We start from the raw sequence: 17,721 nt of genomic DNA, 5'->3' as shown, positions 1-17,721 counted from the left end.
TAATCTAAACTAATATCGTCCTTCAGCCCAATGCTGCAAGTGCTTAACCCTACTCAGGCCCTTCGTAAGCGGATTTCTTGGGTTATCCTCCGATGATACCCTCTTCACTACGAGGAGTCCTTCTTCCACCCGATATCGAATAAAGTGATATTTTATGTCGATATGTCGAGATATACCATGATCCCTTGGTTCCTTGTTCAAGGTAACCGCTCCTTCATTATCACAGAAAATTTCCATAGGCTCTTGTATGGATGGCACAACTCCAAGGTCTCCAATGAAGTTCTTCAACCATATTTCCTCCCTTGACGCTTCACTCGTTGCAATGTACTCTGATTCGCACGTTGAATCAGCTACAATCTCCTGCATGGAACTTTTCTAAGTCACTGCTCTGCCATTAAGGGTAAAGACCCAGCCCGACTGTGAACGGTAGTTGTCCCTGTTGGTCTGAAAACTGGCGTCACTGTAACCTCACACCTTTAAGTCATCACTTCCACCAAGGACTAGAAACCATTACTTGGTCCTGCGAAGGTACTTAAGAATATTCTTGACTACGGTCCAATGTGCTTTGCAAGGGTTCCCTTGATATCTGCTAAACATGCTCAAAGCAAAGGCCACATCAGGGAGATTACAAGTCATAGCATACATAATCGAGCCAACTGCGGAAGCGTATGGTACTAGGCTCATTTTTGCTATCTCGACTTAGGTACTCAGACTTTGAGTCTTACTCAACTTGGCATTACTTTGGATTGGTAACTCCCCCTTCTTGGAATTCTCCATACTAAAACGTTTTAGTTCCTTGTCCAAGTAAGTATTCTGACTAAGTCCTATTAGTCTTTTACTTCTGTTTCTCACTATCCTTATTCCCAGAATATAGGCAGCCTCTATGAGATACTTCATAGCGAAGCACTTCCCGAGACTGGACTTTACTTCCTGCAGTGTCGGGATGTCGTTTCCTATGAGTAGTATGTCATCGACATACAATACGAGGAAGCTAACTATACTCCCACTGGATTTGACATATACACATGATTCATCCTCGCTTCGCAGAAAACCAAAGTCTTTGACTTTCTCATCAAAACAAAGATTCCATCTGCGAGATGCTTGTTTCAGTCCATAAATGGACTTCTCAAGCTTACACACTCTATTGGGATGCTTCTCATTGACAAAACCCTCTGGCTGATTCGTGTAAACATCCTCAGCCAACTTTCCATTAAGGAAAGCGGTTTTGCCATCCATCTGCCATATTTCATAGTCATGAAATGTAGTAATGGCCAACATCACCCTAATAGACTTTATCTTCGCAACCGGTGAGAAGTCTCATCATTGTCAACTCTGAGAGTTTGAGTGAAACCCTTCGCGACCAATTGCGCCTTATAGGTGTGCACATTCTCATCCATGCCGGACTTCTTCTTGAAGATCCACTTGCACCTGACCGTCTTCCGACCTGGTACATTGTCAACCAAATTCCAAAATTGGTTGTCATACATGGACTAAATCTCACTATCCATAGCTTCCTTCCATTTTGCAGACTTTGGGCCTGCCATGGATTCCTTGTAGCTGTTAGGTTCATCCAAATTCACTAGCATACAATCACTAATGAACGTATCCCCTTCTGCAGTAATATGAAAACCATAAAACTGGGGTTACACCCTAACTCTTTGCAACGTCTAAGAGGTAAGGACTCGCCAATCGGTTCAACCGGAGTTTCCTCCTCGGGTTGAGCGCTAGCGTTAGAGGTTCCTTTCCTTCATCGCTCGACTCTTGAAGCTCTTCAAGATCGATCTGCCTCCCACTGTCCCCTTGGCTTACGAGTTCTCGCTCTCGAAAAACCCCTCTCCTCGCAACGAAGACAACATTGTCACTCGGTCTATAGAAGAGATATCCAAAGGACTTCTGTGGGTAGCCAATGAAAATACACCGCTCACTACGAGGTTCGAGCTTTTCATGAGTCTCTCGTCTTACGAAAGCCTCGCAAACCCAAACCTTGATATGTACCAACTAGGGAGCTTTCCCTGTCCACATCTCGTTACGTGTTTTGACAACCTTCTTCGTAGGGACTATGTTAAGGATATGGGCAGCAGTCTCTAAGGCATACCCCCAGAATGAGATAGGTAGTGAAGCATGACTAATCATGGAATGAACCATGTCTAGCAAGGTTCGATTAAACCTCTCAGCCACACCATTCAACTGCGGTGTCCTAGGTGACGTCAGTTGCGATACGATTCCGCATTCCTTGAGGTAGTCATGGAATTCAAGACTTAGGTACTCTCCTCCTCGATCGGATCGAAGCATCTTGATTTTCCTGCCCAACTGATTCTCCACTTCTTCTTTAAACTCTTTTAACTTTTCAAAGGTTTATGACTCGTGCTTGATTAAGTAGACATACCCATATCTACTATAATCATCAGTAAAATTCACATAGAGGCGGCTCGCATCCCTTATGGTGGATCTAAAGGGCCCACACACATCGGTGTGTATGAGATCCAATAAACCCTCATCCCTTTCACAAGTGCCAGTGAAAGGTGACTAGGTCATATTTCCAAGTGAACAAGACTTGCACACGTCATCGTCCCTAAGGTTGAATGGCTCCAATACTCCATCCTTTTGGAGTTAGGTTATGTGTTTCTTGTTGACATGTCCTAAACGACAATGCCACAAGCATGCTTTATCCAAACCGTTGGAAGAATCAATACACAACACATCACTTCCTAAATTGTCTACAACCATCACAGTTTCATATATTCCATTACAAGGCAATGCTTCAAAATAGAAAACACCATTAAGATATGCATTAATAGAACCCTTTTCATCATCAAATGAATATCTAAAACCTTGTCTATACAAACCATGAACTGAAATGATGTTTCTTGCCATATCTGGAAAATACCAACAATTATTTAAATCTAATCCTAATCCACTAATGAGCACTAAATAGTAAACTCCGATCTTGGTGACAGGCGACGATCTTCTATTCCCCATGATCAAATTTATCTTCCCAATCTCCATATCCCTATCTCTTCTTAGGCCCTGCAAATCAGAACAAATGTGAAAACCACATCCTGTATCAAGTATCCAAGACATAACATGTGATGAATCATTAGATTTAATAGTTTAAATACCTGCGTAGGATGGCTTGATCTTCCGATCCTTGATTACTTGGAGATACTCTGGGCTGCTTCGTTTCCAATGCCCTATCTTATGGCAGTGGTGGCACTCTGCCTCCTTGGGGTAGGAGTTAGGTTTAGCAGAACCATCCTTGGTTCCACTTAAAGAGGTACCATCTTGGGACCTTCCCTTGTGGTTGCTCTTTGAGGGAGCCTTCCTCTTCTTACCCTTCACTTGCCCAATTGCCAAGACTGGGGCAGCAGCACGAGTAGGAGTTGATGCAACAGACTTATCTTTGAGATTGCTCTCATCAGTCCTTAGCAAGCCTTGAAGCTTGCTCAAAGTGACCTCTTCTTAATTCATGTGGTAGGTCATGCGGAACTGGTTGTAACAGGGAGGCAAGGAGTGAAGGATGATGTCAATTGCCAGCTCTTCATCAAAGTTAACATTTAACTTTAGCAGGCGATCGACATATCTCTGCATATTTTGCAGATGAGCGATAAGGGACTCTCCATTACCCATTTTGGCAGTGATCATCAAAGTGATGATCCCGTACCTTTCTTGCCTAGCACTTTGGTGGTACCGGTCCAACAAATCTTGATGCATCTCATAGGGATACATGTCCTCTTAGGACTTCCGGAGTTCTGCAACATAGTCGCCAGCATGATGCAATGGACTTTCGTAGCATCACGATCATGGGCCTCAAAGGCCGTGATCTCTTCAACAGAGGCAGTGTTGATGTTGATTTCCTTTAGCTTCTCATCAAGGACATACCCGATGTCCTCGTAACGAGTGACCATTCGTATGTTGCGGATCCAATCAATTAAATTGGACCCGTCAAAAATCTCTCTCCCATACAAGTTCATGAGTGAGAACAAGCCGGAGGAATTTGAGACGAAGGCATTGTTGTTGACGTTCGACATCTGAAATAGAAAACAGACAAAGTTTGATTAGAAATGAATCCCAAATTAGCCACCCAAATGAGAAATTAGGGCTAGGATCCAATAACACTATTTACTAGGGGTGAGCAAAAGGACCGAATTGGTCGGAACCGGCCCGAACCGGACCCGACCCGACCCGGGAACCGACTTCGGCCAAAATCAAGAACCGAACCGGCCCGGCGGTTCTACCGGTTCTGGTTCCGAGTCCGGTTTTTGCCGGTTTTCTATTTCGGAACCGGCTACCTTCTATTTTTGCCAAACACATTTAGAGATGATTTTTCTATAGTTGTGATGACTTTTATGATCTAATAATAAATAAACGATCAACTTAACTTGTTTCTATGTGGGTGCAATTTTAAATTATATAATTATAATCTACCCAAAAACAACCTTATATTAAGTTCTCGTTTGTTGGATTGTAGTTGCTCATCTCTATCTGCGAGTGTGTGGAATTGATTCAATTGCACCAAACCCCTTCTTCCTATGGTTGTAGTGGAAAGATTTTTTTGGATGAATTCACTGTGAAAAAGTGACCTGATGCTCAACTTGATGTTAATTGTTGAGGATAGTTAGAAATATTAATTTAACGAAAGATGAAGGGAATAGAGTGCAACCGATTTTTTTTTACGTCCAAAGACTTTGGACCAAAGTAGAAGTGCAAGGGCATGGGCCATGGGGTGTTTTGTAAACACTATCCGGTCCGGTTTCCGGTTTTGGGCCGGTTCCAAGTGCCGGTTCTTACCGGGTCCCGGTTTCAAAAATTCACAAAATTATAGTACCGGTCCCGTCCCGACCGGTTCCATCGGGTCCCGGTTCCGAGACCGGTTCCGACTGGTTCCACGGTTCATTTGCTCATCCCTAATATTTTCAAATTAGAAGAGGGATGCCGTAATCTAACATGCAAATAATTTGAAGGTAAGTGAATTACGATTCACTAATTTTCCACCATGAAAAATGAAAAAGAGATTAAGTTTTAAATGTACTAAAAACTCCTAGATCTTTTGAGATTCATTGAACTTTTCGATGACATGTTTAAATCACAAAGAGGGTGTGAATAACTATGCAAATGTATATGGTGCCCTCATTGTTACAGTCACCTATTCGATGTTTCGGTTAACCACACACAGTCCATCGAACTATGACAAACAATGAGTCACCCTTTGCCACCTTTGCTTAGAACCCAATTAGTGTGCCGGTTAACCACACACACTCAACTAACGTCTTAGCAAGGGTACAAAGTGTAATTTCATGGAATTGCATCAATTTCACTTTTCCTAAAGTAACTAAGATTGGGAATTTTGTAAAAACATTTAGTTACTTTATTAATTCATTATACTTTTAATGAGGAAATGGTTGCTCTATCCTACCCATTCGGCTAACGAACCTCCACCAATCAAGGAAGCGGTGGGTGAGAATGAACACCCATTAAATGGTCATTTTATAGGCCATAACCTTATACCCCCTTATAGATCGGCTTTGTGAATGAGGCCTACTAACGGTAAGACTAGCATTTAAGTTATACATATATATTAATCTTATAATAAATGTAGTATAAGGTTGAATTTTAAACTTGTAAAATTCTAGGGTTTGAAATTTATATAGATAAACTTTTAATTAAAAAAATTTTATTTCAAAACTTGAGGGTAAGTTTTTTAACTTTTCAAAACACATAAGATCAAATAGAAAATAATTTAAATTAAACATTTAATTTAATGATTATCTAGATTTGATATATTTTATTTTAATCACAAGATAATCAAACAAATAAATCAAATAATCAAATTTTATCACATAAGAAATTTATTATTCAATTAAATGGTAACTATCTTTTGTTTTGAGGATAATCATATACTAACAATAAAATTCGGATTTTATTAGTCAAAAACGATTTTGGTAATTATCCTTCAGCAAAATAGTAAGAAAATCCCGAGTATCTCTCTGTCTGACTCCCCGACTCGTCGATTCACTAACTGGACTCGCCGAGTGTAGCTAGTGACTCGCCGAGTCAGGTTGGGCAGAAGGCAAAAAAACGATATTTTTCAGCAAGATGAACATACAAGGCATCAATACAATAGAAACCAAATAAAGCTCTGATACCACTGATGGATTTTACACAAAATAACATCCTATGTGCTCATGCAAACCCTAAAGCATGGATCTAGGTTTCTCTATTGTACATGCAATTCATCCAAGACTTATAAACCCTAGATCTAGTATACATATTTCAAAATTATCATAAGAAAACAGATCTAGATGATTACCTCTTTAATCAATGGCTTGAATCTATTTGTCTTGGAGCTTAGAGTCACAAATGTCACTCCTATAATGGCTTACAAACACCAAACAAGAAAGAGGATGATATTGGAGAGAGGGGAGAGGCACAACTTTGGCTATGAAGACTCTTAGGGTTCAAGTGGCCGAAAGCTGGATGCCTTGGGGTGTTATTTATACTGGTGCTGCTAGGGTTTCAGTCTAAACCCTAATGGACAACTTAGGCCTTAAGCAATCCAAGGAAGCTTCTGGAATATGGCCCTTATGGCCGAAATTAGGATGGACACATCCCTAATTTCGTCCATGCCTAGTCCATGAGGCTCCTCAGCCCAATATTCAACTATAAAACATTTGACAGTTTAAGTCCCTAAGATTTAATTAATGCCTTTTAGCCACAGAATTAATTCTTAATTAATTCTTGTCTAATGTTAATTAAACTATATGATTTCTCCTTTAATATATTATTCATATAATATATTAATAAACCATATTAACCTCTTTATTCTTAAATCACCTTGTCAAGTTGCTTTTGGTGAAGGCAACCCAAAAGGACCATGCACAACTGAGTCAACTACTTACCAAATATAGTTACGGGCTTAGACACTAATACAACAAACATAAACCTTGCCATAGGTAGTAACATTCCAATCCATCTGCCAATCACTCATCCTCCAACCGAAATTCTAGATCTGCTCCTAACAACCGCTTCCTTATTGAGTCCCACGACCAACCGCCACTACTTGAGCAAGGCTCCTGAGACCTCAAAATCAACTAACTCACTTAGGTATGCACCATTCATACCCAAACTAACATGGCCACTAAGGCACTACAATCTCCAGACTCATCCTCAGCCCGAACAACCATAACTAAAATATTGATAGATATAGAAACACTGCCACGAGTCATGATTATCCAACCATGCTATCTACCCTCAACCAGATCCTTAGAATCCTCGTGACTTTCTTGATTAGAGTATGGATCCTGTATTTCCAATAGTACGGATCCAATACTACCTTCCACACCTATCCATGCTTTCCTCAAGAATAATCCCGAGTCCTCTAAGTTACGTACTCATAATAGTACTTTGAACACCCACTAACAGCTTAGCAATTGCATTAAAGAACTTCCTAGGCTTTTCTAAGACCCACACCTCACCCTACCATCAACTACCAAATGACCCCTATTGGTGCCAGTTAACTACTACATGAATAAAATCACATGCAACATAACTTAAATAATTTTTTGATTAAAAGCTTCAACCTTACAACGGTTGGACTCAAAGAAGAGTTCTGCAATAGGACCAAATTGTTCACTCAAAAATTATTTATCCCATTCAGCATGTGACTTAATGTATTCAGTTAATAGTTAATTCACACCCGAAAGAGTCCTACAACAATAATCAAGAAAACTCTATAGGAATAAGGCATCATACAATAGCCAATTCCATCATGAAATTCTTGGAGATGGTTATCCTATAACTAGCATGTTGTTCTACATATTACAACTCTTGCTCTGGCTGATCGTAAACATCACATCCTTCCTTGGTTGTTTTGAAAATAATTTGAATTTAATTTGAAAATAATTTGAAAACTTTCATAGATCCTTAGTTTGAGTATGGATTCACACGAATGTTCATCCATTTCACTCAAACTAGGGCTCTGATACCAACTTGTAACATCTAATAATTTCAATAAATTAACTTTACAAAAACAACTCATTTATTCCATAATATGTTTACAAAGCCAATCTTTCAAAAGTATTATTTAAAATCAGAGTATCCTATGATCTAATGTCATAAAAACAGGAAGATGTGCACCAAGAACACTCCAAAGTACTTAAAACAACTTCTTTTTGCTCACAAGGCTCAATCTAGGGTTAAGGTTTCAAGAGAGGGTTTTAGAGAGGTGGATGTTGAGAATGGAATGGGTCTGGAGAAGTTAAGGAGCTTAAATATGGCTCAAACCACAAAAATAGGGTTTGGGCACAGATCGCGTACACCCAACATACTCAATTTACGCCAACATACTAGGGATGACCCTAGTACGCCCAACGTACACGTTGAATATGCCCAGTGTACACGACTCAACCCAAAACTTGCTGGATTAGGTGTCTAAGCCCATAGCTATAATTGGTATGTACTTGGCCCGATAGTAGCATGGTCCATTTCGGGTTGCCTTCACCAAAACAATTTGATAGGTTGGATATTTGAGAAAGAGGTTATTTGTGATTTATTAATATATTATAAGAATAATATATTAATTAAGAAATCATATTAGTTAATTAATATTAATCAAGAATTAATTTAGTGATCAAAAGAGATTAATTAAATTCACGGGGACTGATTATGTAACTCAGTGATACATATGGTTTGGGCTAATGACCCATGATTGATTTGTGATGGGCTAAGCTTATGAGTTAGTCCATGAAGTCTTAGTCCAAATTAATTGTTGGATCATAACTTAAGTGTAAGAATTAGGGTTACAAATAACTCTTGGAATTCTACACTATAAATGTGTACCCTAAGCCCTAAAATCGGTTACCACTTACATTCCAAGAAGGACTAGCCGATTTTATGTCTCCTAAACATCTCTCATTGTCCTCTAGTTGTTTATTGGTGTTTGTGACTTGTTTGAGGCAACACACTTGGGGTGCTAATCTCTTTTAAGGCCAAGTTCTACAAGCTACATCAAAAGTTAATATTCTAACCAGTTTTTATAATTCAAATATCACCTTTGCATGCTAGTTAGGCTTCATGCTTTGGAAAATGAATATTGCATGTATAATTAGAGAAAACTTAGATCCGAAGCATTAGGGTTGTATGTGCACCATAGGGATGTTAGAGTACATAAAACACAACAAACCGCCCTAATTCAAATGGTCATAACTTCTTCATTCCAACTTCGTTTTCAATGTTCTTTATATCCATGGAAAGGTGTTGAAGAGCTCTTGTAACATCCCGATTTCCTGATATAATTTTAAGCTTCTAGAGTCACAATTCAAGGGCAACTCAACGTGTTGGAAGACCTGACTCGTTGAGTAGAGATGTAATCAGCCGCGTGTTTAAGTCACTAACTCGACGAGTCGGAGGACACGACTCGACGAGTTGGAGTTGGTGGATGAAACCCTAATTTCCAGGGTATTGCACCCTATTTAAAGGGTCATTAGCCTCCCTTAGCCTCCCCTTTCAGCCCTTGTGATTCCAAAAACCCTAAATCGCTGTTTTCTCTCCATACTTGTGTGTTTAAGCTTGGGAGGTGGATCTTGGTGAGAGGAGCTTGAAGATAAAGAAGTTTGAGGCACAGTACATGTGTGGATCTGAAGTCTACCCCAGTTTAGCACCATTTGAAGGTGGTGGAGTTCATGGGCGTGGTTCGAGAGTTTGAGGTTATCACTTCGATTCGATAGTTGAGAGGTGAGTTACCCTCACTATACTAAGGGGTCTAAGGAACCAATGCCGGCCCATTGGATCTGATATCCTAGTAGTTGGTGATATGTTGAGTGTGAGTTAGTTATGCATGCTAGTGTTGTGCCAGTTTGGTAGATCTGTAGGACTACATGTGTTACTATATGATTACGTGTATGTGCATTAGTTATGTTACATGTCGACATATTATGAGGGTTGGGTTGAGGTTGTACTACTCCGTGCGGTAGCCGACAAACCCTAGAGTATTCTAGATATGAGCTGAGGGTCGGGCAGGGCATGCCAGACTCATATTGAGGACTCGGTAGTATTCCAAATACGAGTTAAGGGTCGGGCAGGGCATGCCAAACTCATATTGAGGACTCGGGAGCATTCCAGATACGAGATCAGGGTCGGGTAGGGCATGCCAGACTCATACTGTAGGCTCAGGAACATTCTAGATATGAGCTGAGGGTCGGGTAGGGCATACCAGATTCGTACTATGGGCTCGGTGGCAATCCAGATGTGAGTTGTGGGCCCGAAAGGCAATCCAGACTCACACTGTGGGCCCAGGGGTAATCCAGTCTGTAAAGCTGTAGACCCAGTACATGATGTTATTTGTATATGTGTTAGTTGCAGTGTATGGGTATTTTGGGGGAAACTCACTAAGCTTTGGGCTATTAGTTTCTGTTTTTGTTTCAGGTACATCAGATGATCGCGGGAAGGCAAAGGCGTGATCGTACAACTCCTCATGTTTATGACTTGTTTCTGGGATACTCTGATATTTTACTATTTTGAAAACAAGTTTTGTAATGATTGGTGGTTTTGAAATGTTTTCAAAAAGTTTAAATTTGGCATGATTTTTTTTGGGTGTTACAGCTCTACAATATTATTTAAATATCTTGGAATAAAAACTTCTCGCACAAAAATCCATATTTCATGTAAGGACCCAGCCTATGACTTTTCCCTTTCTACCATTCTTCCCAAAACACAATTCAAGGGTAAAATCTCTTAATTATCGTTACCTCCTTCCACAAGGACTAAACTTTGCCTCCTTAGGGCCCAAAATCTTACACAATCGACTTTCGGTCCATGGCTCAGAAATGGTAGGAAACAGGATGTTACAGGAGAAGTTTGACAACACACTACTTTCTAATGGATTTAGAATTAATGAATGTGCTAAATGTGTCTATGCCAATCAATACAAGAATGTTTGGGTCATCATATACTTGTATGTATATGATATGCTTATAATAGGTACTAGTTTGGATGTGATAAATCAAACTAAGAGAATGATGCAATCCTTATTTTCCATGAAGGACTTGGGATTAAGAGATTTGATCCTTGGTGTAAGAATTTAAAGAAGAACAGATGGATATACTATTACTCTATCCTAATATATTGAAAGTGTACTCAAGAAGTTTGGACACTATGATGACAAGTTGGTAGTCACTTCTTTTAATAGTGAAGCTCAATTAGAATATACTCAAGTTCTTAGTAGCTTAATGTATATTATGAATTGTACTAGACCGGACTTATATATAGTGTAAGTAGATTGAGCCGTTAGTCCTATAATCCCAGGAAAGATCATTGGTATGCATTAGTAAGAGTGCTTAGATATTTAAAGCGTACACTGAATTATGGATTTCATTACATGAGATATCCTCCTGTTCTTGCAGGATATTTTGATGCAAATTGGATTTCCCATACTTTTGAGGCAAAATCCATAAGTAGATATGTTTACTCTTGGTGGAGCTGCTATAACTTGGAGATCATCTAAGTAGACTGTGAATACCCGTTCTACAATTGAATTGGAGTTTGTTGCTTTAGACAAAGCTGATGAAGAAGTTGGATGGCTTAAAACCTTCCTAGAAGGTATTCCTCTGTGGCCTCAACCTATTATTGTCATTGGTATACATTATGATAGCATGGTTTCTCTCACTAAAGCGCAAAGTCAGATATAAATTAGCAAGTCGAGACACATGAGGCGCAGACACATCGCAATAAGAGACATGCTAAAGAATGGAATCATTTCCATTAGTTACATAAATTCAACGGAAAAAATATTTGATCCCTTGACAAAAGGCCTTAGTAGAGAGTAAGTTCTCTTCACATCGAATGGAATGGGCTTAAAGCCAACACAATGAGTTACCTCCATGTGGAAACCTAACCTAGAAAGATTGGAGATCCCATGGTATAGGTTTAATAGGAGAACTAGTTGGGGAAGAATTAAAGTAGCACTAACACAATGGTATGCTCACTCTTATGATATTTATTTTGTTTTTTTCGTTGATGATATAGGGTTGAATCTTTATTCTTAATAATGTTGATAGCTTCTATAGTGGAATAGTATGGAGTACCAGATTAGCATTACCTATGTGAGATGGATGTGAAGTCGCATATTTAGGAGCTGATATGGCTAAGCTCTCTAAAAGTCTCATGAAGAAAGGATTGTTCACGACTGAAATGAACACAATGATAATTAATGATCTATGCTTGGATATGATATGTGTGATACTTCTTGTTTTAACTCTACTATACAAAGTGGTTAGTTCAAGACTCTAGTTCATTACCCAAAAAGTAGATCCAAATAGTATCCACTATGAAAGGTTCAAGTTTTATAACACCTATTCAGATACATGTCATATCTTTCTTCCCTAATTTGATTATCAAAGTTCTCTTATTTCCTATTTAAATGTGGGGTATTATTGGAGTTTGAATAGAAAATGGAACTTTGTTAATGAAAATTACCTTTATGGGACTTGTCCCACATTGGTAGTAAGAATAAACTTGAACGTCCTTATAAGGCTTTGTCCTAGTAATTTATTAATATGATTAAAGCTTGGGCTAAAGGTAATTGGGCTGAATTTGGTGATTGGGCTATGGTCAAAAGATTGGCCTTAGGTCTTGGGGCTCTTGGGGACTCATTAACTAATTAATGTTATTTTATATTAATTCCAAATTTTGACTTATTAATTATTACATCTGTTAATTGTTACCTAATTGTCAACCAGTTAATTAGCAGTTAATTTTAGTTTTTGAACATGTGTGTTGGTTGGGATTAAATAACCACCAAGGTGTAGCTTATAAATACATCACCAAACATCGGTTTTGAGGGTTACAAAAAACTCACTTATTCTTATATTTTCGCATTCTGCAACAAAGATGGGAAAATAAAATTTTCACCATAATCAAGATTTGTTCTTAATTGATTGTTGTATCCTCTAGATATATCCCTACCAGGTAAATTTATGTCTTAGGACACTATATTTCGCAGTCCTCAATCTATAATTTTGAGTTTGTAATATGTTATAAGCCAACATTCAAGTATGTTTTTCTTGTGAATTGATTTTTGTACTTACATTTGGTTTGAATTTAGTTTGTTATATATATATATATATATATATATATATATATATATATATATATATATATACACACACACACACACACACACACACATATATATATATATATATATATATATATATATATGTGTGTGTGTGTGTGTGTGCGTGTGTGTGTGTGTTATGTTGTTGATTGTACACATATTTCATAAATAGTTCAATTGCAAATCCAACATTTCCTCTTTGTTTCTGAGTTCTTGGAAGTATAAAGTTGCTTCCTTGAATCCTTTTAAATTACAACTAGTTATGGACCATTTTAGGTCCCATTTTTTGTCCATTTCATTGATGTCCTTGGAGTTTGGGGGGCTCTAGGACATTTCTCTTGATTTAATCATATTTTGGACTTGTTCATGGAAAAAAAATGTTTATGCATGCTTCTCCTTCAAGCCATGCTTGAGTTTTGGTCAAAATCTTTGTTAGAGTTTAGGATTTTGGCTTATGGAGTGACGAAGATGGATAAAGTTAGAAACTTTATTCATGAAAAAAGTAAATCGATCTAGATATGAACTTTGTGGCCTTGGACTTTCGAGTTAAGAGCTAAATAGAATAAGTTGTTACGAACGTTCACCATGGCGCGGTGAAAGGCTAGTCGCAACACGGAACGCAAGGTCCAATCATGAATACCTTATCTTTTATTGATCGTGATGTGGTCAAGGTGTAGGCGCGACGTGGCGGTTGGTGACGGCTGATCCTTGGCTTTGGACCAGTTTGACTTATGGTCAAACTTTATGGTTTTGGGCCATAGACTGGGATTGACCTTTGATTTAAATCTTTAGGTGGTTTGTAGTATCGATGTTCACTTTTCTTGCAAGTTGAGGTAATTATCTGATTATGTGTGAGGTGAGTCTTCTCACTATACTGTATAGGACATGTAGTGTCCATATATGTTTGTTATTCTTTATGAATTGCATGAAAGACTATGGGGGACCATAGCACATTGTATGAAAGAATATAGAGGACAAGAAAGACTACATGGGGAATGTAGTAATGGAAGTGATTGTAAGACTACGGGTGGACCATAACATTCACATGGGTTGAAATATGCCCCTAGGGCGGGGCCCATTGTTATTGTGTTGTATGTGGTATCTTGGGAAACTCACTAAGCTTTGTGATTACGGTTTAAGTTTTAAATGTTTCAGGTACTTCTGGTAGCAAATGGAAGAGCTTCACTTGATTGCGTCACATCCATTGGAGATTTCTTCACTATCTATTTTTATAATTTTACTCTGATAGTTTATTGGAGTATACTCTAATTATCTTTTGATGAAATGGCATTTGATGGTTTTATTATATTTAAAAGTGAAAATTTTACTCTATAATTTTGGAACGTTACAGTAGAACTGTTACCCATCAAAACATAGCCATGGTTAACCTTCTCAAACGTATAAAACCAACTTTTGTTGTCATACATATGAAAAAATATAACCAGAATCGAGTATCCATTTACCAGTAGAATCCAATTCATTTGAATAAACTGTAAGAAGTTCTTCAATACAATCAACCTCAGCAACATCGACTTCACTCGAAGAACTAGCTTGTTTACCATTTGTTACTGCTTTCTCTTTATTCCTCTACTTGAAACAATGATCAATCACATGTCCCTTCTTATGATAGTAATTGTAAAACCTTTTTTTGCCTTTAGACTTAGATCTGGTCCTATTGGAAGATTGAGAGGCTTTACCTCTATCTGTTGTTCTTCCTCTAGCATTCAAACCTTCAACTTTAACTTCAATTGAACCACTACCAATAATATGCTTCATCTTCTCTTTTGAATCCAAAGTTGTTAGAGCTTCATCTAAAAAAAGAGTGTCACGACTATAGATGATAGTATCTCAAAAATGGTTGTAGGATTCGGGCAATGATGACAACAAGAATAAAGCCAAGTCTTCATCTTCATACTAAACATCCATATTCTCCAAGTTATTGACCAACTTTTGAATGTGAAAATATGTTCAACTAAAGAACCTCATTCATTCATCTTGAGATTAAACAACCACTGCTTTAGGTGCAACTTGTTTGGTAGGCTCTTAGTCATCAATAGTTGCTCTAACTTTAACCATAAATCAGTCGTTGAAGTTTCTTTCAAAACATCATTTGTTAAATGCAAACGAATCTGGGATTTAGCTTTTAAATTTTTCGGCTCTTTATCTTCTTCCATCCATGAAGTACACATCTTATCAAAACCCAAAAGTGCCATGTGTAAATCCATCTGAATAAGAACATCTTTCATCTTTACCTGTCATAGTGGAAATCTAGGGTTCTGATCCAACAACGAAATATCGTATTTCGTCGAAGACATGATCAACCAATTGATAAAATAATCCCAACAAACTAATATTAAACCTGGAAGCTTTGATACCAATTGTAGTAAACAAAGAGGGTAACAATGCACTAAAATAAAAAAGCTCTAATGTATCAAACAATTCAGAAAACCGATTCACAAGAACAATATTAGTTCAAGCGGAATAGGACTAAAATATCAAACAACAATCAACCACAAGAAATGAAAATAGCAAGCAAAACAATAAATCAGATAGACATATATTTACGTGGAAAACCCAAATTGGAAAAAAAAAAAAAAAAACTACAGACGGAGAAAGCCGGAAACCAATCCACTAAATATTCCAGTGTTTAATAAAAAAGATTACAACAAACTATAATAATGATTTGTTATAAATTTTGTGTACACTTTCCACACTTGAAAACATTTTTATATTTTTTTATAATGCTTTTAAACTTGTTTTACAACATTTTCTTACACTTTCATACAACTTTTGATTATAAATTTATAATTTTTTTTTCTGGAAGTTTCAATATGTGTAATTGTGTTATTTGGTCCTATTTGGACCTATTTAATTACTTTACATAGTTGGTTATATATGTTTCGATCTATAAAAAAATTGTTTGAATGTGTAAATAAATTATAGACAGGGTTATTTTTTATATAAAAGGGTTGCTTGAATATGTAAGTAAATACATTGTAAATAAATCAACAAACACTTGATTAGAATCTCACTTGCGATTACTCGTTGTTAGGACTTAGGATCATACCATGCCTATTTACGAAGGGGGATACACACTAAGAAAATTTCTTCTTTTATCTTCTTGATTTCATCCGCGTTCTCTATGGATTGAGTAATTGCAATTATCTAAAGAGAAAGAATCACAACTTGATCATATAAAATTAGGTATCAGTTCAATTTATATGTCGTATGTTTGATTTCATATTACTAGCGAAATGATGGGAATCGGGTGGTGGTTGGACCTCTATAAAACAACGTAAGGAGGAAAAGAGCAACGCTTGAGCAACCGATGATAATCATATCTAAATCTAATTACAAGCTATCAACAAAAAACATTGATGTAGAAGCCTATTTCAAAAAGAAGGTTGGAAAAGTTAACGATACTTCTTTTTGAATGAAGTTTTATTAGGTGATTTGTCATTTGATCAACGTTTTAATTAGTTATTTCAGTGACATAGCTAAATATTAGATATTTTGGGTGGGTTATCAAACATTTTCAACACTTAAAAAATAAAAGGATTTGATGCAATTGGTTATTTGATAGGATTGTTTCAAATTGGTTTAATTGGATTTTGGATATATATTGTGTTAAAAATATAGTTTGGACTTTGGATAGGATAGTTGAAAACCGCCTAATTTACTTATTGATTCTTTGTAATTTTGTATCATTTTGCTAGTTACTAATAAAGCGCCATTCAAAACAAAAATTAAGAAACTGAATGTTTTATGCCATTTTCTATTGTTAGTTTACAATAAAATTTATAAAGATAGTTCACTTGGGTGTATTTTTTTTTTTTTTTTTTTTCCATAATTTTTATAAATAAAGTATTTTTTTTTTTCCATGAGTGGGATGTTTGGTCTTTTCCACATGGACAGTGTTTTTTGTATGTAAAATAGATACAACATTAATATAATATAAAATAAATAAAGTTAAGAATAATAATAAACAGATGATTTTTACATCGAAGCTCATGTTATCTTCAAGAAAATCCATCACTCTATCTTTTATTTGAATTTACAATAGGAAAAAGTGTAAGACTAATTGGACTATTTGGTTTTTGGATGTACAAACTCATCATTGTTATTTTCCTTTTGTATTTGTTCTATCATCTTATTAATTTTTTATAAAATCCATATCATTCCAAAAAGATTTACAATAAAAGATTTATATATACAATATTTATCATTTATCATATTTTCTAGTTTATCGTATATTTTATAAAAGATGTCATGATATTTGTTCATTTAAATATTGTTTTATATATAAAACTTAAATACCAAAAGATTTCTAGCCCAACGGTATCCGGTATTGCTCTCCTATTAAAGATAAATCATTTACTAATTTAAATGATAGAGATAAATCTTAGTCAATCACCCAAAGGTCATTCACGATCCATGTTCCATCTGCACTGCTTCAACTTTTATGCCTCCTGACTGATGTTCCTGTCCATCACCCTGTCGAACATATTATAGCCCCTATCTCGACTGATGAAGCTCTTGCTTCAGCCTCTTCCTCGGCTAATGAAGCGCCTGCTCCAGATCCTGTCTCGGTTAATCGGGTACCTAATACACAC

The sequence above is a fragment of the Lactuca serriola genome, chromosome 4 (assembly GCF_051521515.1).
Source record: "Lactuca serriola cultivar US96UC23 chromosome 4, Lser_US96UC23_V15, whole genome shotgun sequence".
In the NCBI taxonomy this organism is placed as follows: Eukaryota; Viridiplantae; Streptophyta; class Magnoliopsida; order Asterales; family Asteraceae; genus Lactuca; species Lactuca serriola.
Note: the sequence above shows the minus strand (reverse complement) of the source record.